This window comes from Myotis nattereri, assembly GCF_964212035.1.
Source record: "Myotis nattereri genome assembly, chromosome: 10".
NCBI classification, from domain to species: domain Eukaryota; kingdom Metazoa; phylum Chordata; class Mammalia; order Chiroptera; family Vespertilionidae; genus Myotis; species Myotis nattereri.
The window spans coordinates 5,190,297-5,217,461 of NC_138085.1; the positions used below are offsets into that span (position 1 = coordinate 5,190,297).

At 49.6% G+C, this 27,165-nt stretch overlaps 1 pseudogene across 1 annotated transcript; it reads left to right on the forward strand.

Annotated features, from left to right (window-relative positions):
* The first annotated feature begins 13,890 nt into the window (after positions 1-13,890).
* LOC308526375 (TBC1 domain family member 7-like) lies at positions 13,891-25,425 on the forward strand (annotated as a pseudogene). Its single transcript has 2 exons — positions 13,891-13,944; positions 24,562-25,425. The product of its transcript is annotated as a TBC1 domain family member 7-like (transcript).
* Positions 25,426-27,165: the final 1,740 nt, after the last annotated feature.

A 27,165-nucleotide genomic window follows, 5' to 3' on the forward strand; every position in this document is an offset into this window, starting at 1 on the left:
CAGGGAGGCCACAGGGAGGTGTGGGACAGGGAGGCCACAGGGAGGTGTGGGACAGGGAGGCCACAGGGAGGCGTGGGACAGGGAGGCCACAGGGAGGTGTGGGACGGGAGGCCACAGGGAGGTGTGGGGCAGGGAGGCCACAGGGAGGCGTGGGACAGGGAGGCCACAGGGAGGCGTGGGACAGGGAGGCCACAGGGAGGTGTGGGACAGGAGGCCACAGGGAGGCGTGGGACAGGAGGCCACAGGGAGGCGTGGGACAGGGAGGCCACAGGGAGGTGTGGGACAGGAGGCCACAGGGAGGTGTGGGACAGGGAGGCCACAGGGAGGCGTGGGACAGGGAGGCCACAGGGAGGCGTGGGACAGGGAGGCCACAGGGAGGTGTGGGACAGGGAGGCCACAGGGAGGTGTGGGACGGGAGGCCACAGGGAGGTGTGGGGCAGGGAGGCCACAGGGAGGCGTGGGACAGGGAGGCCACAGGGAGGCGTGGGACAGGGAGGCCACAGGGAGGTGTGGGACAGGAGGCCACAGGGAGGCGTGGGACAGGAGGCCACAGGGAGGCGTGGGACAGGGAGGCCACAGGGAGGTGTGGGACAGGAGGCCACAGGGAGGTGTGGGACAGGGAGGCCACAGGGAGGCGTGGGACAGGGAGGCCACAGGGAGGCGTGGGACAGGGAGGCCACAGGGAGGTGTGGGACAGGGAGGCCACAGGGAGGTGTGGGACAGGAGGCCACAGGGAGGTGTGGGACAGGAGGCCCGACACCAGGCCTGGACCGGTTCGGTCCCGCAGGTGCAGCCTGACTGCACCCCCAGCCCCGGAACAGGTCAGGACGCCGAGGCCCGAGGAGGCTACCGCCCTAACTTCCATTGAACTATTTGGGGTTTATTTCAACCTGCCGGCACAATGCAGACCTGAGCGGCTCTCCTTCCTGAGTTGTGCTGAGACAGGGACTCATTTCAAGTGGAAAAGGGCAAATAACAGCAATTTCTTTCATATAAAAGGATACGCACATACAGTGTGTCTATATTTGACTTTTAAAGTTTGTGTACATAGTTTATTTCTCTAGATAGTGAAATCATTGATCATTTTTTACTTTCTTCTTTTATGTAAGGCTTGGGTTGTTTAAAGCCATTCATAACTTTTATGACAGAGAGAGAACATGGTGATTTTTGCTGTGAGGAAGTGTCCATCTTCCTAGTTACCAGTGTTCTTGCTTAACCACAAGATGGAGCAGTTTACAACCGAATAAGCACTAAACGCAGAGAAAGGTGGAGAGGGGGTTCCTGCCCCTCCCCAAACTTAATCCGGCTGATTCGTGTACATTGTAATGCGTCTTAAAAACATCGGGTGTGTTGATTACATCTTTAATTATTTTTTGTTTTGTTAATTCTCACCCGAGCGTATTTTTTCCATTAATTTTTTAGAGGGAGTGGAAGGGAAGGAGGGAGGGGATGAGAGAGAAACATCGCTGGGAGAGAGAGAGGCATCTGTTGGTTGCCTCTGACTGGACCAGGATGGAGCCTCTGACCCAGGGGTCCTCAAACTTTTTAAACAGGGGGCCAGTTCACTGTCCCTCAGACCGTTGGAGGGCCGGACTAGAGTTTAAAAAAAAACTATGAACAAATTCCTATGCACACTGCACATATCTTATTTTGAAGTAAAAAAACAAAACGGAACAAATACAATATTTGTATTTGCATGTGGCCCGCGGGCCGTAGTCTGACCTTTCAGTGTGCGGGCTTACGCTCTAACCACTGAGACACTGGCCAGGGCTTGGTTACATAGTTAAATCCATCTACTGCAGACACATCTCTGAATTCCAATTTATCTTTATGTGTATGCTTCCCCTTCATGTGTTGGATCGATTACTTTTCTCCTTCTTGGCCTTTGGCTAAGATCAAGTGCATTCATTCCTTCCCTTTAATGAAGGGAATTGCTAGGGAGACCAGAAGCAAGTGCAGGGCGCACCTGTTTAGCAGCAGCTTCTTCCGACGAGGGAAGGTTCTTGCAAACAAGCGTCCAGCACCCACTGCTGCCCCACAAGCTGCCGCCCCGTAGAGAGTAGCTACACTCGACTTCTAGTTGCTGCTTCAAAACGTCCATTTACGTCAGTGTCCTGAAGCCTAACGAGGAAAAGTCTGAGCTGTCCTTAGTGAAATGACAGCAACCAGGGGTTAGGAGGCCAGGGGGGTAGTCAGTGAGTAGGGGCAGGGCAAAACCAACGAAAGGCTGCGCACACTCCTGCATGTGTGCTGGAACCTTGAATCAACTTTTTTAAAAGTAAAGTTTCATTATTTACATAAGGTGTGTGGGTTTTTTTCCTTTTTTTAAATCCTCACCCAAGAATATGCTTAAAGAGAAGGAGGGAGGGAGGGAAAGGGGTTGGGGGCATAGGAGAGAGAAAGAGAGAGAGAGAGAGAGAGAGAAAGAGAGAGAGAGAGAGAGAGAGAGAGAGAGAGAGAGAGAGAGGAGAGAGAGAGGTGAGAGGTGAGAGAAATATCTGTCGTGCTCAGGGATCAAACCTGCAACCCAGGTATGTGCCCTGAAGGGGAACTGAACTAGCAACCTTTTGGCACCCAGGATGATGCTCAACCAACTGAGCCCCTGGGGCCGGGCTGGGTCAGCTTTAAGGGGCTATTTTTCCAATTAAGTAAAGAGAATAGCCAGGTGCCACCAACCACCAGGCGCCGCCCCTTCTTGGCTACACAGAGACTTTCTGGCTTTGCCCACACCGATCGGAAGGAGCACAGCTTCCCCCTCCAGGCCCCGCGCCTGCCCCGGAGTTAGCCCTGCGTCGCCTCCCACCCCTGCGTCTGGCCATGTAAATTCTTTCACGACAGCTGGCCGTTTCTCTCCTCCCCAGGCCGTTTCCACAGAGGCGCCCGCAGCCCTGCTGCTGCTGGTGTGGCTGCACACCTGAGTCTGGTCCTTTCTGATCAGCCTCGGGCTCAATAGAACCTTCTTTTCCGAAAAGCTTTTAGCCATGAACGCTTCCTGTTGAACAGCCATTGGTAAACTATAAATGTTAGTGTAAAAAATAAAAAAGTAGAGAGACTTTGATTCAAAATAGAGGAAGACAAATATTTTAAAAAAGACTCACAAGCCACACGTTTCGGACCCAATTCCACCCTGACGCTTGGAGAAGGGCATGCGGATCTGCTGAGGGCGTGCTGGGCTCTTCGGGACGTGCCCAGGAGAAGGCGAGCTAACTGGCCGCGTGCTGCGCACAGATGGGCAGAATGGCCCGCTCCCCCCTTCCCTGCCCCCCACCCGCACCGTCCTGCTTGGCGTGGGGCCGAGAATGGTGTGGGCCCCCCACACTCCACCTCAACATCGCACCAGCGGGGCTCCTCGTGGAACCACGACATCACATAAAGCCACCCACTGGGCCTGGGTGCCACCAGAGCGCAGGGAGTGCGTGCGGTCTGCCCGCTCCTGCGCGGCAGTAACGGTGAGATGCAATAACGGTGAGATGCCCGCAGCAGAAGGGCAGCATTAGGACTCCACATGCGTTTGACAAATGGAAAAAAAAACAAATCACTCACAGTCTTACCACCTCCCATCCAGTACCTCGTCTCCTTCTTAGGAATTTTGTTGTGGTGCATTTTCACGGGAAACCACGTCTCACATCATTGTAATTAGAGTGTACACATCATTTAACAATTGGTTTTCCATTTACTACCATAACCATTTTCTGTGTAGCTATAAGCTTCGTAATTATAATTTTAATGACCTCATAATATTCCATCCATGGAGCATATGTTCCATGATTTACTTAACTAGTTTTCATACCATTAGCCACATGTGCCTTTAAAAATAATATTGTAAATAACATGCTGCAAGCCCATTGTGCGTGTGCGTGCGTTCTCGCTCATTTGTCCTGAGGGTAAGTCCCTGGAACTGACTTCAGGGAGTCCATGGGCGGAACTGAGACTTTACACCTGACGCCAAATGACCTCCCACAGGCCACCGGCCACAGCAGGCTGAGCGCCCAGCGCTGAGCCTTTTCACTTCAGAAGGCTCCAGCTTCCCACGCCCCCCCCCCAGGGGCCGTGCTTCTCCACCCTGGCCCTGCGTCTCAGGCTGTCCCTGCACGAGGCTCAGTACTCCTGCTTGAGCCCTTATCTCATCGTTTCCCTGACAGCTGGGCTGTGTCCCCCCCCCCTACCCGCTGACCTGGTTGTCCTCCGTCATGAGTGTGCTCAGCGCTCCGTCCCCAGGCGCCGTCAGAGGCCCTGGGCCCCACTGGCTGCTGCCCATCCCCTCTCCTCCCCAGGTGCCTCTCCACACTTCCTGCCCCAGGTACACTCCGTGCCTCTGTCATGCTCAGTCCAGGGCAGCCGGCTCCTGCTTCTGCCTCTATAACATGCAAAGGTCCATGCACATCTTTCAGGCCCTTTTGAAATGTTTGGGCTCTGAGGCATTTGATACCATCCTTCTGGAAACTTCCTCCTGCCCAGCATCCATGTCCTCCTACCCTTCCGACACTCATCTGCAAATGTCTGCATCTTCTCTGTTCACGCAGCCCCCAACCATTGGTGTTGCCCCACACAGGAGCACAGTGAGGCGAGTGCCCGTGGGGCAATGCTGTCACAGCGGTTCTAACATTTGCAAACCATAAGGTCCCCTCGCCCTGGCTTTGGGACTGTCAGTCCTTGGCTGCAGTCTCCACTTTCTTTTCATTCCACACACGATACATGGACAAGCGCGTCTGCTTCCAAGATTCTCACCTTTCCCTGTGCAATGACTTCCCAATCCACCTCTACAAGATCTTTCACTGGGTCTGACTCTTATCTGCCTATTGAACACCTCTATAGGGATGCCCTCCAGGTGGCTCACATGCAGCAGGCACCCCCTGGGAGCATGATTTCCCATTGAGCCTGCTGTCCACCCGTATTCTCCTCCACTCTTTACTGTCAAGTTCAAAAGCTGTCCATCACTTCACACCCATCCAGGGTTCCTCACTCCCTGGGAGCTTGTCCGGCCCCATCTCTCCAGTCTCTCTCCTCATGTTCATCCGTCACTGAGTTCACTTCACAGCTCTTGTCAGCTCCTGGGTTATTCCAACTGCCTGGCAAATGGCCTCCATTACGTAGCTCATCCCTCCTCCTTCATCATCGGCGGTGAGCTGCTGCAGGGAGTGGGTAGGCACTGCAGGCCGACTTTCTGGGCTCGGCTACATTCTGTCTTCAGCTCTCTGTGCACTTTGGGAGGTTCTTTAGCTTCTCTCCGTGTGTCCACATGGAAGATGGAGACAGTAATAGCCTCTACCTCAGAGAGGTAGGTGCGAGGGTGGGATGAGGGTTACAAGCGTCAATCCAGGTCAGATACTTGGGACATTACCTGGCATATATTAAGCGCCCATTGAATGTTAATTGCTGTCATCATCATCATCATCACCACCACCACCATTATTAACTTCTTCTGCACCACTTTCTAAAGGAAAAGCCTGGTCCAAACAAGATTCCACTCAAAACCCACGATGATAGCCGCAGCCATCTCAACAGCCAAAGTTTAAAAACTACCCAAGTGCCCATTGGCAGATGATGGATAAACAGAATGTGTACCCTTAACAAGGAAGGAAACTGACACATGCCACAGCGTGGGCGGGCCTGGCGAACACGATGGCAAGCGCTGTAAGCCCGTCTCAGAAGGTGAACACTGTCTGACTCCACTTATGTGAGGTGCATAGAGCAGCCAATTCACAGAGTCAGAAAGCAGAGTGGCCGCTGCCAGGCCTGAGGGCAGGAGAAGGAGGGGATAGCGTTTAACGGGGATGGAGCTCAGACTGGGAAGATGAGCATGTTCCGGAGGTGGATGTGGTGATGGTTGCACAACAGTGTGAACGCACTCAGTGCCATTAAATGGTACACGTAAAAATGGTCAAAAGAGTAAAAATTATATAATTTTTACCCAGTCTCTCCTCTTTGCCTACAAAATTGCAACACCGAAGAATGCACCCAAACCCTGAGGCTCCGTCTCAGTTCACTGTTCTGGCCTCCTCTCCTGCCGCCCCCTGAGCACAGCCACTCGACACGATGTGTTCTCTTACGCTGGGAACTTGGACAGCACTTGCCTCTGCCAGGCTCTCCATGCCTTGCCCTCCATGTCTGAGACTTGCTCCTTGCCCACTTCCCATGCTCTGGGCTTCTGATGGGCTTCCACTAGGACAAAATCAAAGCATAGAGCCGTGGAACATTATAAATGGTTCTAGCTGACCTCCCATTTACAGATGGGGAACTACGTCACCAATTTACCTGAGAACATGCAGCAAGTTGGGGTGCAGCCAAGAACCCAGGTTTCCTGCTTCCCAACGTTGAACTCCTGGTATTACACTCTGACAACCAGGGCTGAGTCTGGGCCAGGAATGAGGCCAGACACTGACATGTGAGGCCAGACAGGCCCTGGGAACCATACCTCCCAGGTTATGGCCACATTAGACAACTTGTTCATTTAATCACCTGTATGTCCATCCATCCATCCACCCACCCATTCTTCATTCAAGTGGGAGGCCTGATCTGAATCCTGACCTCTTCAGGTGACCATGAACAGGTTATTTGCCACCCTGTGCCTCACCTTCCTCATCTGTAAAATGAGATAACAATATTATTTAATTCATAAGGTGACTATAAGATAAATTAACATGTAAAATGCTTAGCACAGTGCCTGGCACATAGTAGGTTGTACAACGGTTCAACAATAAATTGAGAGAGAAATACCTCCAAGTTATGCACATGCTGGAGTGTGCCTGCCTCTGCCAGGCTGGCCGGTGATGGTGGTGATAACGAGTCTGACTGTCAGGCAGGGCTGCCCAGGTTCCCGAGGGGCGGGCTCTGCAGTCACAGAGGCTTTCAGTTCAACTTGGGACCCAGTGTCTCTGAGATTGAAATTAGCTAAGATAAATGCATGTAAGATTTCAAACACTTTTTATGTTATGCAAATATGATCGTAAAGTTTGACAACATGAGCACAAATAAAATTTAAAGTTTATGGGTTTTTCTGATGAGAAAGAAGAGAAATGCAGCCTTTACGTACGTGGATTTTCCTGGTGATGTAGCTAACTGACAGGCGGGGCCGCGGTGCGCTCCTCTTGGCTGAGGTCGGCAGGGCTCTGCATTTAAACCAGAGAAATGTCTCTCTGCTTCTGTCTCAGAACTCATCACAGGTGTCAGAAAATCTTCTCTGAATACTAATAAATTAAATAGAAAACTTCCCTTCTTACCATTCAAGAGCTTTTCCTGACCATCCACTAATTTGCATCATCTACAAAGCAGGACTTTCATAAAAGGCATGTTTAGCTACTGATCTTAATTTGTTAAGTGTGGAGGGTGTTATTTTTGCAAGCACTGGTGAATATGGCTAATTAAAAACACTTTTCGCCACCTTAAATCATCTTTTCCTGAAATTCAAGGTCAAGGGAAACCGCTGTGAAAGCCGTGCCCAAAACAGAGGCAGCACCAAGTGCTGGTGAGCGTGTGGAGAAACTGGGTCACTCACACTTGCCGGAAGGAATGGAAATTTGTCCAGCCTTTCTGCACCCACTTTGGCAGTTTCTTATAAAACCAAACACAACTACTGCACGACCCAGCCATTGGAGCTGCCTCTGTTGTCTAGTTTAGCCACGCTGACAGGCGTGTGGCGATAGCTTCTTGTGGCTTTGGCTTGTGCTTCCCTAATGGCAAAGGACATTGCAGTCTTTTCATGGGCTGATCTGCCGCCTGCGTGCCCTCTTCTGTGGAGAATGTCATGACTCCGTTCATGTCTTCTGCCCGTTTTTAAATTGGGTTGTTTGATTTTTACTGCTGAGTGTTGAAAGCTCTTTTTATATTGAAGTCCTTTATCAGTCACATGGTTTGCTAATATTTCCCCCCACTCTGCAGCCTGTCTTTTTACCCTCCTAACAGCTCTTCTCAGAAAAAGGAAAAACCTGGTCCAAACAAGATTCCACTCAAAACCCACGATCATAGCCGCAGCCATCTCAACAGCCAAAGTTTAAAAACTACCCAAGTGCCCATTGGCAGATGATGGATAAACAGAATGTGTACCCTTAACAAGGAAGGAAACTGACACATGCCACAGCGCGGGCGGGCCGGGCGAACACGATGGCAAGCGCTGTAAGCCCGTCACTCAATTAGGTCAAGTTTTCCTTTCACGGATCCTGCTTTTGGTGACAAGTCTAAGAACTCTAGTCCGAGCCCTAGCTCACGAAGATATTCTCCTTTTTTGGTAAAAGTTTTATAATTATACATTTTTAAGGTCTGTGACCCATTTTGGATTAACTTTCAAGGAGTGACATTAAGTCAAGGTTCATTTTTTGGGCTGTGGGTGTCCAATGGCTCCAGCACCACTTGTTGCCCAAACACTCTTCCTCCCTTGAATCGCTTTGTACCTTCGTGAAAAGTGGCTTCATCTTTTGACCATCGATGCCCACAGCAGGGCTTGTTCCCGAGGAGGAATGCAAGGTTGGCTGGTCAAACAGTGCGTTTTCCTCCTCTTCACCAGCACGGAAGTCTCACAAGGTGCTGAGACACCGGGGCGTGGTTTACGTAGAGGAGAGCCTGTGGTGGGAGTAGCCTTAACCAACCGGACGCTAACATTGCCAATCACGCCGAGCCCTTCCGGGCAGCCGCCAGGGCCATTCTCAAACCTGAACCCCCGCGGCCTTGCTTTCAGAGCAGACAACTGAAGAGAATCCGTCTCACTACTCAGAGTGTGGGCCAGCCTGTTTTTAATCACGGGTGGTCCTTCCTGTCCTGAGTACCCCCACCTTTCCCCTATTCACAAGTGGCTTTTGCATGTCACTAGGGCCACATCAGCAGTTAGTATGGGGTTTCACAGCAAATGACTAGCTGTGAAATGATGAACTACTTACCTTGCTCAGTCTCATTGGCTTAGCTGTACCATGGACTCAGAAAGTGAGGACTAAGAAAGCTATAAAAGCAGGGGGCATAGTACAGTGCCTGACATAACTATTTAATATGTGATAACCAGTATTGTTAGCACTTTAGGCTGCTTTGAAAAATTTAATCTTTGTGAGGACATTCAAAGAATATGGTAATCCTAAGGTAATTCCATAAAAGACCACCAAAATCTTTTGAGCAGTGTGAGATGATTACTTTGAAAGGGTGACACTCATTGGTTATGTAATGTCTGGCATGTTTGTTGACAAAGAATTTCAATGGTAAATACAAAACTCAGGACAGTGATCAGCTCTGGAGGCGGGCAGGGGGTGGGGCAGGCCAAGGAGCAGACAAGAAGTTGGAAAGTGTGGGAATGTGCTGGTGAAGTTGGATGGTGTGTTTTTGTTGTGCTTAGTACATATTACATAAGTTCTTTTCAATAAATCAAATGCTACACAATAAATTCTCCTTAAAAATTAGTCTCATTGACTCATAATCCTACCTGATGCATATATGCATAATATTCACATGGATATGTAAAACATAAGTCAATTTAGGTCAACAAATTTCTATTGAACTGCTACTAGTGCATAAGAATAAATATGTAGGTGCTATCCAAACATGCTGAGGAGGTTTAATGGAGGACAAGGTAAGTTTCAAATGTAGTGAATATTAACCAAAGAAGGTGTCTTAGAAGAGGTAAATTTCAGGGTTAAATGAAACACCAATCAGAAAGAATGCATGCACCTCCATGCTCATTGCAGCACAATTTCCAATAGCCAGGATCTGGGAGCAGCCCTAGTGCCCTTCAGTAGATGAGTGACTAGAAAGCTGTGGTGCATTTACACCATGGAATACTACTCAGCAGTGAAATAGAAGGGTCTCTTACCCTTTGAGACGGCATGGAGGGACCTGGAGAGTATTGTGCTAAGTGAAGTGAGCCAGTCAGAGAAAGACAAGTATCACATGATCTCACTCATATGTGGAATCTAATCAACAAAATAAACTGACTAGCAAAATGGAACCAGAAGCATGGATACAAGGAGCAGACTGGTGGGAGCCAGAGGGGAGGGGTGGGGGACTAGATAAAGAAGTGAAGGGTTAGCTAGAGAACCTTATGCACGCCCCATGGACGTGGACAATAGTGTAGTGAAGGCCCAGGGAGGGGCAGCAGGGGTGGGTGTAGGTGAGCAAAGCGGGGAGGGAGGGAGACATCTGCAATAGTGTCAACATTAAAAAAAGTTTATGAAAATATTTATATGTGTAATTTAATGACAGAAGGGTCCAAGTGGAGAGTGGGCATTTCTGGATTCTTGTCATTTCCCTCTGTCCTCAGAGCGCTGGGTTCCCAGTGAGGATGCACACAGGCGGTGGCTGGAAACCCTGCAGGCACCTCCCTGGAGGTGAGGCAATGACACTGTACATTGAAGGCAAGATTGGAATCTGACCTCCAATTCTTCCGCTGCGCCACAGCACCCCTTGCCGTCAGCAAAGGGCAAGGCCCGCCTCAGGGATGCCGCGGCAAGTGATGTGCTGCAGGTCCTCCCACCCCCTGGTCTGGGGGTAAAAGCTTTGAGCCAGGAGGCTCGGCCCTTGCCAACATTTAGGTGTGCTGACTGCGAATAGGATGGGTTGTGAGAGGTTGTCAGGAGTGTAGACTGGGTCATGCCGCAGTAACAGCTCAACCTTGGAGGTCCACAGCAGCTCGCTCAGCAGGTCGCCCTGGGTCAGCCGGCTCTGCCGGGAGGGCTTCACCGCTGGGCGGGGGCAGGGAGAGAAGCTGCCAGAAGTGCCACTCTACTCGGGTTTAGGGGCCAAAGCAAGTCCCGTGGCCAAGTCTGGCCTCAGTGGGGTGAGACAGTATAATTCTCTCACAGGAAGGGGGGGTGGTGAACATTTTGGGGGAAAAAATGCAACCTGACATAAAGAGTTAAGCAACAAAGCCAGAAACATCTCGGAGAAAGCTGGGTAACAGCTTCAGCTTTGCCTTGCTACCTCACATCTTAAAGCAAGTATGAGAAAGGGTAAGGGAATCTACACTAATAAAAGAGAAACATGGTAATTGGTGTACGACCGCTACCCTTCCCATTGGCTAATCACGGCGATATGCAAATTAACTGCCAACTAAGATGGCAGTTAACCGCCAACAAAGATGGCGGCTAATTTGCATACTGCAGGCAGGATGTCACAGCACCATCAGAGAGCGGGTTGGGGGTGTGAGTGCTGGCGGTCACCCAGGACCCGATCCCGCCGGCAGACCCGGACGTGGGCCGGCGGGGCGACTCGCCCCCAACCCGCTCTCCCGCCCAATAGGCTCTCCCGCCCGGGAATCAGGGCTGGTGCAGCAACCACAGTGGTGGCCAGAAGTCACGCCCCCAACTGGCCCTCTTGGGGGAGATCCAGGCTGGTTGCAATTCACCACCAGTCACGACCCCAACCGGCCCTCCAGTGTTTGACCCAGGCTTCCGGGGACAGTGTGACCTGTCACCCCAGCTTCCTCATCACCCGTGAGCAGGCCTAAGCCAGCAGGTCGTTATCTCCCGAGGGGTCCCAGACTGCAAGAGGGCACAGGCCGGTCTGAGGGACCCCCCCTTCCCCCGAGTGGTCAAATTTTTGTGCACCGGGCCTCTAGTCCTATATAATAAAAGGCTAATATGCAAATCGACCGAATGGTAGTACAACTGGTCGCTATGATGCGTACTGACCACCAGGGGGCAGATGCTCAACGCAGGAGCTGCCCCCTGGTGGTCAGTGCTCTCCCACAGGGGGAGCGCTGCTCAGCCAGAAGCGGGCTCACTGCTGGCAAGCACAGCAGCAGTGATGGGAGCCTCTCCCACATCCACTGCCAGCAGGCGGTAAGGAGCAGGGAGTTCTGGACTGCAAGAGGGCACAGGCTGGGCTGAGGGAACCCACCCCCAGTGCACAAATTTTGTGCACTGGGCTTCTAGTTCCAAATAATGTAAAGTCTGATTTCCTGGTACCTTTTATTCATAAGGCAGGACTAAAACCAGGCGCAGAACGAGTCCACTGGAGGGAGGCCTGGTGGAAATGTGCAAGGGCAGATATTTAAAAGTCAGTGCACAGAGGAAAGAGTGCAGTTTTTTTTTTTTGTGTTTTTTTTTTTAAATATATTTTATTGATTTTTTACAGGGAGGAAGGGAGAGAGATAGAGAGTTAGAAACATCGATGGGAGAGAAACATCGATCAGCCGCCTCCTGCACATCTCCCACTGGGGATGTGCCCGCAACCCAGGTACATGCCCTTGACCGGAATCGAACCTGGGACCTCTCAGTCCGCAGGCCGACGCTCTATCCACTGAGCCAAACCGGTTTCGGCAAGAGTGCAGTTTTTAAAATAAAAGTTCACATCCCTGCAGCCACTATGACTTGGATGAGCACTTTAACCTGGACCTCCAGTTTCTCCAACTTTATGAGCACCTACTCTGTGCCAGGCTCAGGAACAGATGGTGCGCGAGCAAAGGAGGTGGGACTGTTTGCAGAGCGCCTACAGGCTGGCGGCATGCGGGCAACTTTGATGAGAGTGTCCAGTGCTCTAATCGTAACTGGGTGGAAGATATCCCCGGGAGAAATGGAAAAGTTAACCCAGAGGGTGGCAGAGCTGTCTAGCAAAGCTCCCTACTCCGTCCCTCAAAGATTTAGGTAAATGTGGCCTAAATCTAGTGCCCAAGGCCTGGCTCAAAGCCCTTCGTGCAATTTCCACACCTACTCCCCGATTCTCGTCTAGATTCTTCTGGGTCACATCAGGAGGGAACTTTGGGTTTTCTTCTTTTTCCTAAGAAACTCGATCACATGTCACTTTGTGCTCCTCCCGTCTTCGCCCCCCCTTCCTCCTCGCCAGGCAGTGTGCTTGGTGCTGAGACTATGTCACTAAACCAGCACGGTCTCGCCCCATGGAGCTTATGTCTTATGTGGAGATAAATAGTCAACACTTATTAGAAGACCTCGTGAGTAAATACAGTAATTGCTGGTAATGATAAGCACGGTAATTAGCACTTTCCTGAAGGTTAGTGTATTCCAAAGTGTTGTCCAACACTACCAAACAGTTCTCCTGTCCTCAGGGACAGAGCAGGTGTCCACAAATTTAACTCAGTCCTGAGAGTGTCTGCCTGGGGAGAGCATCAGACCCCAAGGTATCACACACCACCTCACACACCAATCACAAGTCCAGGTTGTCGCCTGTCCTTCCAAATGACTGGTCCTCACCTCCTTGGGTCCCATGATTTGCTAGGATGGCTAACAGCACAGGAAGCCTTCACTTCCAGCTGCCAGTTTATTATAAAGGGCACGGATGAAGCCCGAGGGAGAGGCGCACAGCGTGACGTCTGGAAGGGTCCCAAACACAGAAGTGTCTGTCCCCCGGGAAGTGGGTACACCACCCTCCAGATGTGTCAATACAGTCACAGCCCAGAGGCTCCCCAAGTCACACTGCTCAAGAGTCTTTACACAGCTTCCCCGCAGCCCCTCCACCTCCTGCCTCCCCAGGGTCTGGGGGGTGAGGCTGGAAGGTCCCTCCTCAAATGTCCAGCTGATGACCAGCTCCACCCCATTACCCCATTAGCATCACTCAGGTGAGCTCCAAAAGGGGGATCCTTATGAATAACAAAAGTCACCTTCAGGCTTCTCATCACATAGAAAAGCCCAAGGGTTTAAGGTTTCTGTGCCCGAAACAGGAATGAAGACCAAATATTTATTTCTTATTATAAATCATGGTATCACCCGTATCGTGGAGGAAATGGCAGAGACTAGAGTGGCAATCAAGGAGAGGAGTGGGTGGCTGGAGAGGCAGTTGAGAAGACAGAAGCCCCAGATTTGTGGCAATTTGATTGGAGGTGGAGCGGGAGATGAAGAGCGTGCTGGTGTTTCTGTGCAGGCCACTCGCTGCACTGCTCGCATGCAGGAGTCTGACAGGCGGCGGTGGAGGGGGTGTCTGGAGTGCAGGAGGGAGGTTACAGCAGAGGCGGGGGGTGGGGGCATGCAGGTGGTCTTTGAAGCCATGAGAGTGAATGACATCAATCAGGAGAGGAGGGTATGTTGAGTGAAAGAAAAGGTGTGAACAGATGTGAGCTCCACTTATAGTTAGAGGATAAGGAGAGAGAGAATGAGAAATGGGGAGGGGGGTGTCTTTGTTCAGGAATCCATTGGCAGGAGGTAAACACAAAGGAAAGCGAAGGTGGGAGGAGGAAGCGACACGCCCAGCTCTCTGGGCTGGTGGGATAATTAAAGCTTCACGGGGCAGATCAGCAAGAGGAAATGACCGTGTGAGAACATGCCTGTGCATGGAACCCATATGCAGGGGAGGTTCAGAGACGGGAAGGGAAGGTGAGGCAGGCACGTCATTCTGAGCTAAGGATGCGCAAGGCACCTGCGGCTTCAGAGGGGCAGAAGGTCATTCACAGGATGATGAGAGCAGATGCTCAGTAACTGGACATTTGCCAGGCCCTGTAGACCGGTCAGAAAACGTTATCTCTGAGCAGCCCCTAATGTTAGTTATCTAAGAGAGGTAGGAGTTTCCTGAGCCTGCAGGGTCTCCATGGCCTGCAGCTCAGAGTACCCACAGGCCCAAGGGCCCATCTTGGGGAGGCTGTTCTGACCCGGCCCAGGGAGACTGGGAGGGCAGGGTGGTGGAGGGAGCAAGCCCTGGAGGGCTTCCAAGGGGCCGATAGGTTCTATTTCTTGATCTGGGCAGTGATCTGTCTCCTGTTCACTCTCATGTTATCTGTGAAATGGCATGTGTCTGTATGGATGTTATATTTCACTATGAAAAGTATACCTTCTGTGTTCAGAGAAGCAGCAAAAACCCAGAAGCCTATTTAAAAACACGATTTCATCCACCGATTCCATTTCTCTAATTAAAGTGCCTATTAAATTTGACAAGAAGAGACTTATATGTAATTTAAAATAGAACTGATCCTATATAATAAAGAGGTAATATGCAAACTAACCCTCACACCCTCACAAGATGGCTGCCTACAACCAGGATGGCAGGGGGGTTAGTGAGGGATGACCAAACAGCTGAACAGCAGGCTGCGTGGGGTGACCAGGCAGGAGGGGGGGCCATGAGGGGTGACCAGGCCAGCAAGGGGGCAGTTGGGGCTACCAGGCAGGCAGGCAGGTGAGCGATGAGGATTGTGAGAGGATTGTGAGAGGGATTGTGAGAGGGATGTCCGACTGCCGGTTTAGGCCCGATCCCAGGGAAGTAGACATCCCCCAAGGGGTCCTGGATTGGAGAGGGTGCAGGCTGGGCTGAGGGGACCCTCCCTGCCCTGCATGAATTTTGTGCACCGGGCCTCTAGTTCTTACATAAATATTACCGAGCAAACCATTTTTTGAAACATCAGATATGGCTTCTCAGATCATCTAAGATGAGAAATACCAAGTTGTCAGGAGAGAAATGGCTTTAGAGTCTCTTTCCTCTTTAGAAGGCAGCAGGCTCCCCCGCTGCACAAGGCTCCCTCCCCAAAACAGAGAGCAGAGAGCAGCACCCATGGGCAACCTCCTTCCCTGATTGAATATCAGCTCCCTTAGGGTGGAAGGGGCTTGCTTCCTCAAGTGCCCTTTTAAAAAAGTAAGTTATCAAATAAATTTGATTTTCACACCAAAGGGATGTGATCAGGCCCGTGGGCTGATAGGAGTGGAAGGTCCCCGCTCCTGCTCACCCCAGGGCTCCTCGCTGGCTTTTCCCTACGTGCTTTCTCCACCCATCATTGCCTGGACAACAAAGGCTGGCTGACAGCATGGGCAATAGCAGGCAGACCCCAGCTCTCCCCGCGCAATCTTGGGGGAAAGGAGAGACATAATGAGAAATCTTGGGGGAAATCTTGTCTTCAGAGAATTTTTTTCTTTCATTTTCACATTTATTCCACTTTGCCCAGAATATTATTTTGGTCTCAGACCATATTATTTATCCATTCTGCTGGATATTGCAAATGATTTAAATCTAGAAACCTTTACTATGTGACTTTCAAATGCGGGCTTGTACGTACCTTTGATTATGCTTATGCTTACTAGTCTGGGGATTCTATTCAGACAAAACAAAACAAGGACTCACAGGCCTTCACCCACCTCTTCCTCCCCCCCACCCCCACCACCGAGGCCCCTCCTCAGCCCACATCTAACCCCAGGGGACAGGGAGTGTGACTCCAGACAGCAGGACAGAGCAAGGACAGCTAGTGCTGCCCAGGGTCTCCCGGGGGCACAAGCATCCCAAATACTGCTCACCGTCTAAGTAAGCATAATACTTGCTGATCGTGTCCTGGAAGGGGCTTTGCCTAAGAAGATTGCTTTTCCCTGATACAAATAATCGATTCCTTTTCTAGTCTTTCCTTTCTGGCCAACCCCGAGCTTCAGTTGTTAGCATGGGTCCCACCCACACTCAAGGGGAACAGATTATACACCAGAAGGTAGAGGTCATGGGAGAACACCCCAGAGTCTGTTCAACACAGTTATTAAAATCTGTCCCCATAGCAGGCCAATCGGGCGACACAAACATAGGAGCAAACAGTCAAAACTGCTGGCAGCAGCCCTAGCTGGTTATGCTCAGTGGAGATAGAGCATCAGCCTGTGGACTGAAGGGTCCCGGGTTCGATTCCAGTCAAGGGCTCATGCCCAGGTTCTGGGCTCGATCCCCAGTAGGGGCTGTGTAGGAGGCAGCCAATCAATGATCTCTCCATCACTGATGTTTCCATCTCTCTCTCTCCCTGGCCTTTCCTCTCTGAAATCAATAATATCTATACTAATAAAAGGATGATATGCTAATTAGACTGTCCAGACATCCTTCTGGACAAAGCCATGGTGGTGGGGCCAAGGCAGAGGCGGTTACGGGTGATCAGGCCATGAGGAGAGGGCAGTTGAGGGTGATCAGGCTGGCGGGGGGGGGGGCAGTTGGGGGAGAGCAGGCTGGCAAAGGAGGGTAGTTGGGGGCGAGCAGGCCAGCAGGCAGAGTGGTTAGGGGCGATCAGGCAGGCAGGCAGGTGAGCAGTTAGGAGCCAGCAGTACAGATTGCAAGAGGAGTGTCCAACTGCTGGTTTAGGCCCGATCACACAGGGATTTGGCCTAAACTGGCAGTGGGACATCCCCTGAGGGGTCTCAGATTGGAGAGGTATAGGCCGGGCTGAGGGACACCCCCTCCACTGCACAAATTTCATGCACCAGGCCACTAGTGTGTATATATATATATATATATATATATATATATATATTATATAAAATATATATAATATATATTATATAAAATATATAAAATATATAAAAATATATATAAAATATATATATTTTATTTATTTATTTATTTATTTATTTATTTATTTAAACAGAAACAAAAAACTGCTGGCAGCAGCCTGCTGGGCTCTTCCTTCTTGGAGTCTGCCCATGCGATGCCCCTGCTCCACTGTCTCTGTGACGACACTCACCACCACCACAGTCCTTCCCAGCATCATTCTCACAGCGCCAGCACGCACTGCCCCAGCTCTCTGTTAGCAAAAGTGTGTTCTGACAAAGGTTACCACGCGGAGCACCAGAGGGTTTGGGCAGGAAAGGGACATCACCAGTCGGGTATCAGAGAGGGGTCACACAGTGTGAAAGGCAAAAAGGAAAGAAAGGAAGGACAAGGAAGCATGAGAATGGGGCAGGAGAAAGAGGGAGAGAGGTAGGGGAAGAGTGGAGGGGCGATCGGAGAGAAGGAGGGCGGGAAGGAAGAGGGCCTTAGAGATCTGACCTCTCCTTGTCTTCTGGCTTCCGGCTGAGGGACCGAGGGGGCGGGCAGGAGGCTGGAAACATTTGCCCAACTTGCCCACGTTGAAAGTGCCCTTCCAGCAGCTTCTCCACTTAGGGCATCTCCCTTACCCTCATCCCCACAGGGGGTGTGGGTGCAGGGAGAAGCACAACTCTTCTCCCCACGGCTTGGGAGAGTCCTTGGGTTCTGAGTCCTGCCTGTCGCTCACTCTGTTGGGGCCAGAACGGCACCAGGTGTTAGACCAGGGGGGTCTGGTGGGGTCCGCACAGTGGGGTCAGCCGGGACCTGGGTCAGTTCTGGCTGGGAGAGAATGCAGAGCCCAGACACAAACTACAAGAGCAAGTTTATTTAGAAAGTCACAGAGGTAGAGCGAGTGGTTGGGGAAATGGGCACAGGAAACCAGGAGAGAGGAAGGCGAGGGGAACAGGGAAGGCCAAGGGCAGGGAAAGGCTCGGCACCCTGGGTCCTTCCTCCCCAGGGGAAGATCTCAGTGGAAGACTCAGCAGCCTTCCAGGTGTGTCTTCCCAGTGTCGTGGTCCCCATGGATTGGTTGGCACCAGGGAGAGGGCTAACTGTGAACACAGGCGGCAGGGCAGGGGTCCCGTGGAAAACAAAAGCAGCTGGAACACAGGCAGGGCAGACGCGGCAGTTTAGCAGCCTAATCACAGGGCCAAGCAAGCAGAAATAAGTAAGTGTTTCTGGACTCAAAGCGGGAGGCATGGGAAAACAAGGGAGGGCCCGCAGCAACAAGGTGTACGAACTCATAGAACCGGGGGAGTTCAGCACAGGAGCAGAGAAAGGGCACACGGAAACAGGGAAAGTTCAGGCCGCCGCCGGGCAAGAACAACAGAGGGAATCAAGCAGGTGGCGACCTGGATAGGTAAAGAAGCAGGCTTGTAGCAAGTGTGCACCCCTGGGCGACAGGGCTTCCCGGGCACCCCATTACTCCCCCCTCCTCGTGAGGGGAGGCTGAAGCTGCTTGCAGTACATTTTGCACACTTTTGCCTAACTCTTCTGGTCCTCAGAGGTCATTCTTCCGAATCTCACCACAGGACCCTGAGGGGGCAGGGGCGGGGCGCAGACCTCGGCTCACCGTCCTGGTTATGACCAGGGCCGGGGTCAGCAGGCACTGCAGCTGGTCCTGAGGCAGCCATGGGGTTGCTTGTCTGGTGTTGCTGCTTTCCTGGGCCCGGGGCTGAAACACATGGAGGCCTGGATGGGTTTGATGCGGGTCAGAGCCTCGCTGTCCTGAGCTTCATGCTGAAGGGCTGTTCTCCGCCCCCGGTGTGTCCCCTAGGGAGGTCTAACCGCAGGACCAGCATCAAGCCAGGGAGGAAAGGTCAGGGGAGGGTCCGAACCGCATGACCAGCGATATGGGGGCGAGGTCCTTGTTTTCCCAGCTTTGCCCCTTGCTAAGGCACCCAGGGAGTGACCTCCTGTACCTGGCCCATCGTCCTTGCTCTGCTCACGCCTAACTGCCCACCACAACTCCAGGGGCCAGGCTGCCGGTCATTGGCGCAGGCCTCTCTGATCCGCACTCTGGGTCTCCAGCCGCCCAGGTGTGAGCGGGCTCAGCCTCCTCCAGGTCTTCACCTTATGGACCTTCTCACCTTGACCTTGGGGCTTTTCCAGTCCTCCCCTCACCTCTTCTCCCCTCCACCTGCCACGGGTGCAACCAGGGCCAGTCCTTTCCAGGAAGAGTTCTGCTGCTCACAAAACTATGGGAAGGACCCCCCACCCCCCATCCTGTAGTTTCCTCCAGAGCAGTCTAGACATTTCTGATGGGGGTGGGGCCGAACTCAGGCTTAACGAGAATCCGCACTCTGAGCTCCGGCTGGGCGCTCTCCCCGCGGTCCATGACTGGGCCATCTCCCTTGTTGGCACCGGCACTGCTGCGACCCTGTGTCCTCAGCAAACTGCGCTCTGGGCTTGCGGCTGGGCTGCCGCTGTGCAGTGGGATGATTCTGAAACAGAGAAGGAAGTAAAAACCCTGGACGGGCTTATAGGAACACATCCCTGCCGTGGGTGTAAGGCATCCCTCCCTTTTGCCTCATTGGCGACCTTAGCAGACATCCCTTTTCTAGATATTTTTCAGCTCCCCCATAAATTCAATGGAAGGAAAACACATCAGTTTAACATCCCATAAATATTATGCCTGCAGAATTCTTCCGAAAGATCCCTCAGGCTGCAGTGCAGGAGATGAATTAAACATGGGCAAGACTGGCGACAGGGAGGCCACTTAGGACGCTGAGGCCAAACACCAGCCAGAGGGTGACCCTGCGTGTGGCAAAGGCGGCGGCGATGTGGCCGAAAAGGGATGAGTTAAACGTGCGTTAGAAGATGAATATTGAAATCAAGCCAGGGAGGTTTCACCGTGGTTGTTTGTTTCAGGAGGAGGCAGCTTTCGTACTGAGGATGGAAGGGCAGGAACAGAGAAGCGTCATCACCTATCCACTGGGCCTTCGGGCCCAGCACAAGCCCCATTCAGCACCCCATTGCCCTGGAGCTTTTCACCCTTTCTCCACTGTTCCCACAGCAAAAGTCTGGCTTTTGAGTTAACTCACTGTGGACCACAGCTTTGGCCATATTTCTCGAGCCATCCGAGTAGCAAGTTCACCCTGTCTCCTGGGGTCCTTGCTAGGGTGTGAACATTTGTATTTTTCAAGTTAATAAACTCTTCCCTATTTCATTTTATTTCCTGGCCCTTGAGATGAGATACGGTCTCAATATCCTCTCCCAGCTTCTACCAGGACCTGTTGGCCAGGTCTTGAAGCACATTTGGGATCACATATGACCACCCTTGATCAGGGAGCCCAGGCTGGTCAGGATAGATGTACCTAAGAATTTGAAGTTAAGGTTTGCTCTGCTCCATCTGGCAACGCAGCTTTCCTCTCCAAGACTGTGCCTGGCCGGGGTGGGGGTGGGGGGTGGGGTGGGGGGTGCTGAGCAAAGGCAAGCAAAATCACCACAAGCATTTCCAGCTGCTTTAAACGGCCCTGTCTTCAGTGTTCACTTCGTTGCTACAGACCTTCAACTGTTTTCCAGAGTCCTGACGATGTTGGTCCTGACAGATGCGATTTGTTCTGTGGTCTTTCTGTTGGGGAATGAGAGAGGAAGCTGCCAGTCCCACCATTTTGCGGACGTCACCCCTGTTTCCTCCTGCTGCACAAGGAGCTGTTACATACAGCACAGCAGCGGGAAGGCTCAGAAAGCTGAGGAACCACGCCCAGGAAGCAACAGTCTGAGAGAATGAGCTTAAATGATGGTTAAATGCTCACCCAGGCAGCTCTGCTGTTCCAAGGCCAGGCCCTAGTTAGGCCCTAACACAGTGACGGCGAACCTTTTGAGCTCGGCTTGTCAGCATTTTGAAAAACTAACTTAACTCTGGTGCCGTGTCACATATGTAAATTTTTTGATATTTGCAACCATAGTAAAACAAAGACTTATATTTTTGGTATTTATTTTATATATTTAAATGCCATTTAACAAAGAAAAATCAACAACAAAAAATGAGTTCGTGTGTCACCTCTGACACACGTGTCATAGGTTCGCCATCACTGCCCTAAGACATGGGGAGGGACATTGAGGAGACGCCCATCCATGACTCATCAGACACATTTCAACCGTCTGCGCCTACAGATCCGCCACTCCCTCTGCCAACCATGAGGTGGAAGAAAACACGGAGGCTTTCTTCAACAAAATAACACATGGGCCCCTGAGGACCCACACCTTCCTCTTAGCCCGCGATCATCACTAGGGCTGGGCTGAGTTTTGCCGATCATCACTCAGAGCCTGGCCCAGAAAGGTGACAGGCATTTTGCAGAGCACTGCCAGCCGAATAAGTAACTCGCAGCTGCCTGGGGTTAGGCATTTTACTGTTATGGTCAAAGCATGCAAGGATGACATAAGGCCTGGGTGCAAACGCTGGGAGTTTCTTTGGGAAACTTGAGTATTTAAAAGTGAGACAGGAGAGTAAGCCAGGACAAGCGGAACAGGGAAACGGAGACATTGTTAAACAGCCAAGCAGTTCACAGCCATCTAGTAAATCACAAAATCATCTTCCTGGGCCTCACACACTCAGAGTAAATGGTTTACACTTCTCCTCCCCAACCAGAGGGTCAATAGCTTAAATCACTCTACACAGGGAGAGAGATGACAGAAATCCAATTAGTGCCCTATGTGCCAGCCACACCCAAGGACAACCGAAGTTAGGGGAATAAATCTCATTTTGGCGCCTCAGCAAAATGCTGATGAATAGCCTATTGAGATCCTCTCCTAAGACCTCCCCTAAGATCCCCGCCTTTAGAAAACAGATAAGAACCCTCAAAACAAAGACCCAGCATGGCTTCTTTCTGGAACGCGCCTGCGCCTTTCTTCCCTCTCAGTAGTACATCTTCACTTTCTCTCCTAAGCTCTAAGGGTCCCCATGAGACTTGCAACCAAAGAAGCAGCAGGCAGCAGCTCCTCCTGGGCTCATCCCGAAGCTGTCGCCAAGGCCCCTTTCCTCTGACTTCAGTGAGCTGCCAGAAGCCCTACTGTAACTCACTGGTTTCCTACAGTGTTTCCAGAGGGCCAAGCAGAGTGCTGCGTAGGCTCTCTCCTGTTGCTTCTTTTCTCTAAGACTTTTAAATACATATATTTTTTTCTTGATTTCAGGGAGGAAGGAAGAGGGAGAGATAGAAACATCAATGATGAGAGAGAATCAATGATCGGCTGCCTCCTGCATGCCCCCCACCGGGATTGAGCCTGCAACCTGGGCATGTGCCCTGACTGGGAATCAAACCATGACCTCCTGGTTCATAGGTCGATGCTCAACCACGAGCCACACCGGCCAGGCTCTCCTAGACTTTTCAGTGAGCTAAAAGCAGCCCTGCCTTGGCTCACTTATTTCACTGTAGCTTTTACTTTTCCGTGAGTGCATGAAGCCCAGCGTGGCCCACTTCTTTCCTATAACGTTTCTAGAGACCCAAAGCAGAGCTGCGCCAAGACTCTCTCCTGTTGCTTCTTCCACCCTAAGCCCTCCCTTTGTTTCACTGTCCCAGCTTTAATAAACATACTCTCAAACCCATCTGGACTTGTGTTGTGAAATCTTTCCTGCACAAAGTCAAGAACCCACACACTACAGGTTGGCCTGAGACACACCTGCTCTGGGACCAGTCCCTTTCCAGTGCCAAAAGCACCAAGTATATAGAGAAATTCAGGAATCCATAAATATCCCCAGGGCAAGGTCAACGCTCAGAAAATACCCCAGAAGACCCTAAACCAGCCGTGGGCAAACGACGGCCCCCAGGCCCAATCCGGCCCGTTTGAAATGAATAAAACTAAAAAAAAAAAAAAAAGACCGTACCCTTTTATGTAATGATGTTTACTTTGAATTTATATTAGTTCACACAAACACTCCATCCATGCTTTTGTTCCGGCCCTCCGGTCCAGTTTAAGAACCCACTGTGGCCCTCGAGTCAAAAAGTCTGCCCACCCCTGCCCTAAACTGTAATCTTTGTCTGACTCGTAGTCTTAGTGCAAGTATAACTAACAATTAAAGGAGTACCCCAGAACAAAACAAATCTACAAAGACTGGGAGAGATATTGCAGATTTGGTTTATTCTGTGTTTTGTTCTTTTCTTGCTCCTGGCATTCAAGAAAATTTCTGTCAAACATAGCTGAACACAAGCTAAGGTATAGATACTTCAATGAACACACACAACAAGAAATATACCCTTTGAAAACTAGTTGAGGAAAGACACACCAATTGGGCTATTACAGCTTTTAATGAAAATTAAAAAAAAAAAACACTGAGGAATGAGAAGAATCTGGTTTGCAGAGTTACCACAGTACAATATTTAAATGTCTAATTTTCAAATCAAAGTCACAAGACATACTGAGAAACGAAAAAGCATTGTCCACTCAATGTAAAAAATAAATTGACAAAAACCATCCCTAGAAAAATCTAGACTTTGAACTTACTAGAGAAAGGTTTTAAAACAACTGTTTTAAATATGTTTAAAGGCTAAAGGAAAACATAGAACAATAACTAAAGAAAATCAGGAAAATAATGTATGAACAAATGAGACTATTAATAAAGATATCTTATATAAAGAAACCAAATGAATTCTGGAGCTGAAAGTACAATAACTAAAATGAATATTTCACTGGAGGGATTCAATATCAGAGTTGAACAGATAGAAGAAAAAAAGTCACTAAACTTTAAAATAGAACAATTGAAATTACCAAATATGAAGGACAGAAAAGAAAAAGAATTTTAAAAAGTGAATAGAATCCAAGGAATTTGTGCAACACCATCAAGCAGACAAACATACACATTATGGGTCCCAAAAGGAGAAAAGGGAGAGAAGTAGGTATAAAAAAATATTTGAAGAAAGAATGCCTGAAAACTTCCAAAATTTGATGAAAGACATGAATCTACAAATGCCAGAACCTTAACAAATTTCAAGTAGGAAAAATTCAAAAGAAACATCAAACTGTTGAAAGCCAAAGACAGAGAGAATCTTGAAAGCATCAAGATGGCAGCTATTCATTATGGACAGATAAAAGTTTCTTAGTGAAAATTAATAATGAATTTTCATCAGACACCATTAAAGCCAGAAAACAGTGGATGACATATTTAAAGTGCTAAAAGAAAAACATCTGTCAACCAGGAATTCCATATCTAACAAAACTTGCCTCCAAAATAATGACAGAAAAATTAGTATTCTCTGTGCCGGGCGCTGATGCCCCGCTATTTCCCTCTCCCTGCAGGCCTGCTAGTGCTGCTCCGGTCCCCAGGCTGGCCCCCACATCACCTGCCTGCCCGCCTGCTGTTCAGCACCCGTGGCCTGGTTTCCGTGGCCTCCTCCAGACCACTTGGTCTCAACCCAGGTTTCCACTACTAGAAGCAACACCCAATGAACTGAGGATTCTCAGAGAATCTTTCATTCAGTATATTATGAGAAAGTGTGTTTTTGTGGAGTTGAAGAAAATAAATCATTAGAAATTCTCCTAAAAGATGACTGTATGGATATTGAGAAACTTTGTACTTTTAGTCAAAGGTTTCCTCTCCCCTCCATGTACCGTGCACTTGCATGGAAGGTGCTTCTAGGGATCCTGCCTCCACACCATGAGTCCCATGCCCAGGGGATGATGCATCATAAGGAGCAGTACTCGGATGTCCTTCATGCCCTGAAAGTCGTTCACTTTGTCAGCGATGCCACACCTCAGGTTGAAGTCTATCTCCGCATGTATCAGCTGGAGTCTGGAAAGTTGCCTCGAAGTCCCTCCTTCCCACTGAAGCCAGAAAATGAAGTGTTTCTTGCCATTGCTAAGGCCATGGGAGAGATGGTGGAAGATACTGTGGACTGTTCCTGGATCACCCAATGCTTGGTGAACCAGTTAAACAACAAGACTCCTTACTCCAGCTGCCAAAGGCTTTTGAACAGTACTTGAATCTGGAGGATAGCAGGCTGTGAGTCACCTGAAGATGAGTTCTGCAGTGTCCAGACTGCCTTATGATCTCTGGTTCAAGAGGTGCTTCGCAGGGTGCTTGCCCGAATCCAGTTTACAGAGGGTTTGGGATAAAGTTGTAAGTGGATCCTGTAAGATCTTAGTTTTTGTAGCAGTGGAAATTTTATTAACCATTAAACTAAAAGTAATGACACTGAACAATTCAGAGAAAATAACAACGTTTCTGGAAAAAATTCCCCAGGACAGCTCAGATGCAATTGTGAGCAAGGCCGTCGACTTGTGGCACAAACACTGTGGGACCCAGTACATTCAGCCTGAACACCGTGGACAGTCTGCCGGGCCCGGACTGATCTAAGCCGATTGAAACAGGATTCTTGCTTTGGTGCTCAGAGTAATTGCTTTTCCTAAATTATATAATTAAGATGCCTGGGGTTGCTGTGCTGTGGAGCAGCATCTTTTGCTTACAGAGATGTACAAAGTTCACTTTGAATACAATTTAGAGGGTTGTTGGAGTTTCTAAAGCAGTTCAGTGGAGGGGATGGCGTGGGGCGGGGCGGGGAAGGGGTAGGTGCTTTCACAAGCAGTGCATGACCACACCCTGCCCTGCTTCTCTCTAATTAACACCAAGCCAGTGACTTGCTAAGGCAGGGGTGGGCAACCCCTGGCACGCATGCCAAACATGGCACGCCAGTAACTTTTGCTGGCACGTGACCTTCTCTTATAATCTTCCATTTACAATTTTTTTCTTAATATCGACATTTTTATTTTTCAGATAAATTCAGTGTAGGTGCATCTTAGATAAATAAATAATTTTACATAAGTTACCTTAAAGACCATAGTCATGGATTGACGAGAGAGGGGAAGAGCAATTTCTATGCCTCTGCCTTAACTCTTCCTGCCTTCCTAGATCCAACCAGTGTTCTGGTTTTAGCCTCAGATTCAATGGGTTTTCATTGACAAGACAACAAAACAACCGGCTCACCCACTTATTCAAAATTTCACTCTATAAAAATAAAACCTTCTCTCTCGTTTTGCCCACCTGTACTAACAAAAAGGGAATAAATTTCTATGTTTCTCTCAGCAGCAAAAGTCCCACTGATAATATCAAACGGCGTCATAAAGTTTTCTGTTGGACTATCAGTGTACATGTATACATTAAAAATAAAAGTATTTTTCATCATCATATACTGTGTTTTTGTCGCACGAATGAACTTTATAATTTCTTCAAGGTTCTTCACATACGTACACCTTAAGAGATATCAAGTAGGCATAACATGTTCTCAAAAAACTAGGGTTGGCACGCAGAAGAATTTTGAGTCAGGGATTTTGCTGGTTTTGGCACACACTCACAAAAAGGTTGCCCACCCCTGTGCTAAGGTCTATTTCTGGAATAAAGAATAACTTCCCTTTTTTCACACACACACAAAAAGTATTCTCTGATAAACAGAAGCTGAAGGAGTTTGTTACCACTAGATTTTCCTATAATAAATGCTAAAAGAAATCATTCACATTGAAATAAAAGGATACTAGACAGTAACTCAAAGCTATATGAAGAAATAAAAATCTCTGGTAAAGGTATGTACGCAAATATAAAAGTCAGTATTATTGTATTTTTGTTTGTAACTCTACTTGTCATTCCAATAGGATTTGAAAAACAAATGCATACAAATAATTATGTCTCCGTTATTGGGCACACACTGTAGAAGATGTAATGTGTGTCAATTATATAAAGAGGACAAAGACAAATAACATAGGAGCAAATTTTATATGCCATTAAAGTTAGAATTAAGTGAAACTAGGTTATTATAAACTTAGGATTTTAAATGTAATCCTTATGGTAACCAGAAAGAAAATACCTCTTAAAATATGCACAAAAGCCCTAGCTGGTTTGGCTCAGTGGATGGAGCGTTGGCCTGCAGACTGAAAGGTCCCAGGTTCGATTCCGGTCAAGGGCATGTACCTTGGTTGCAGGCACAGCCCCAATGGGAAGTGTGCAAGAGGCAGCTGATCAGTGTTTCTCTTTCATTGATGTTTCTAACTCTCTATCCCTCTCCCTTC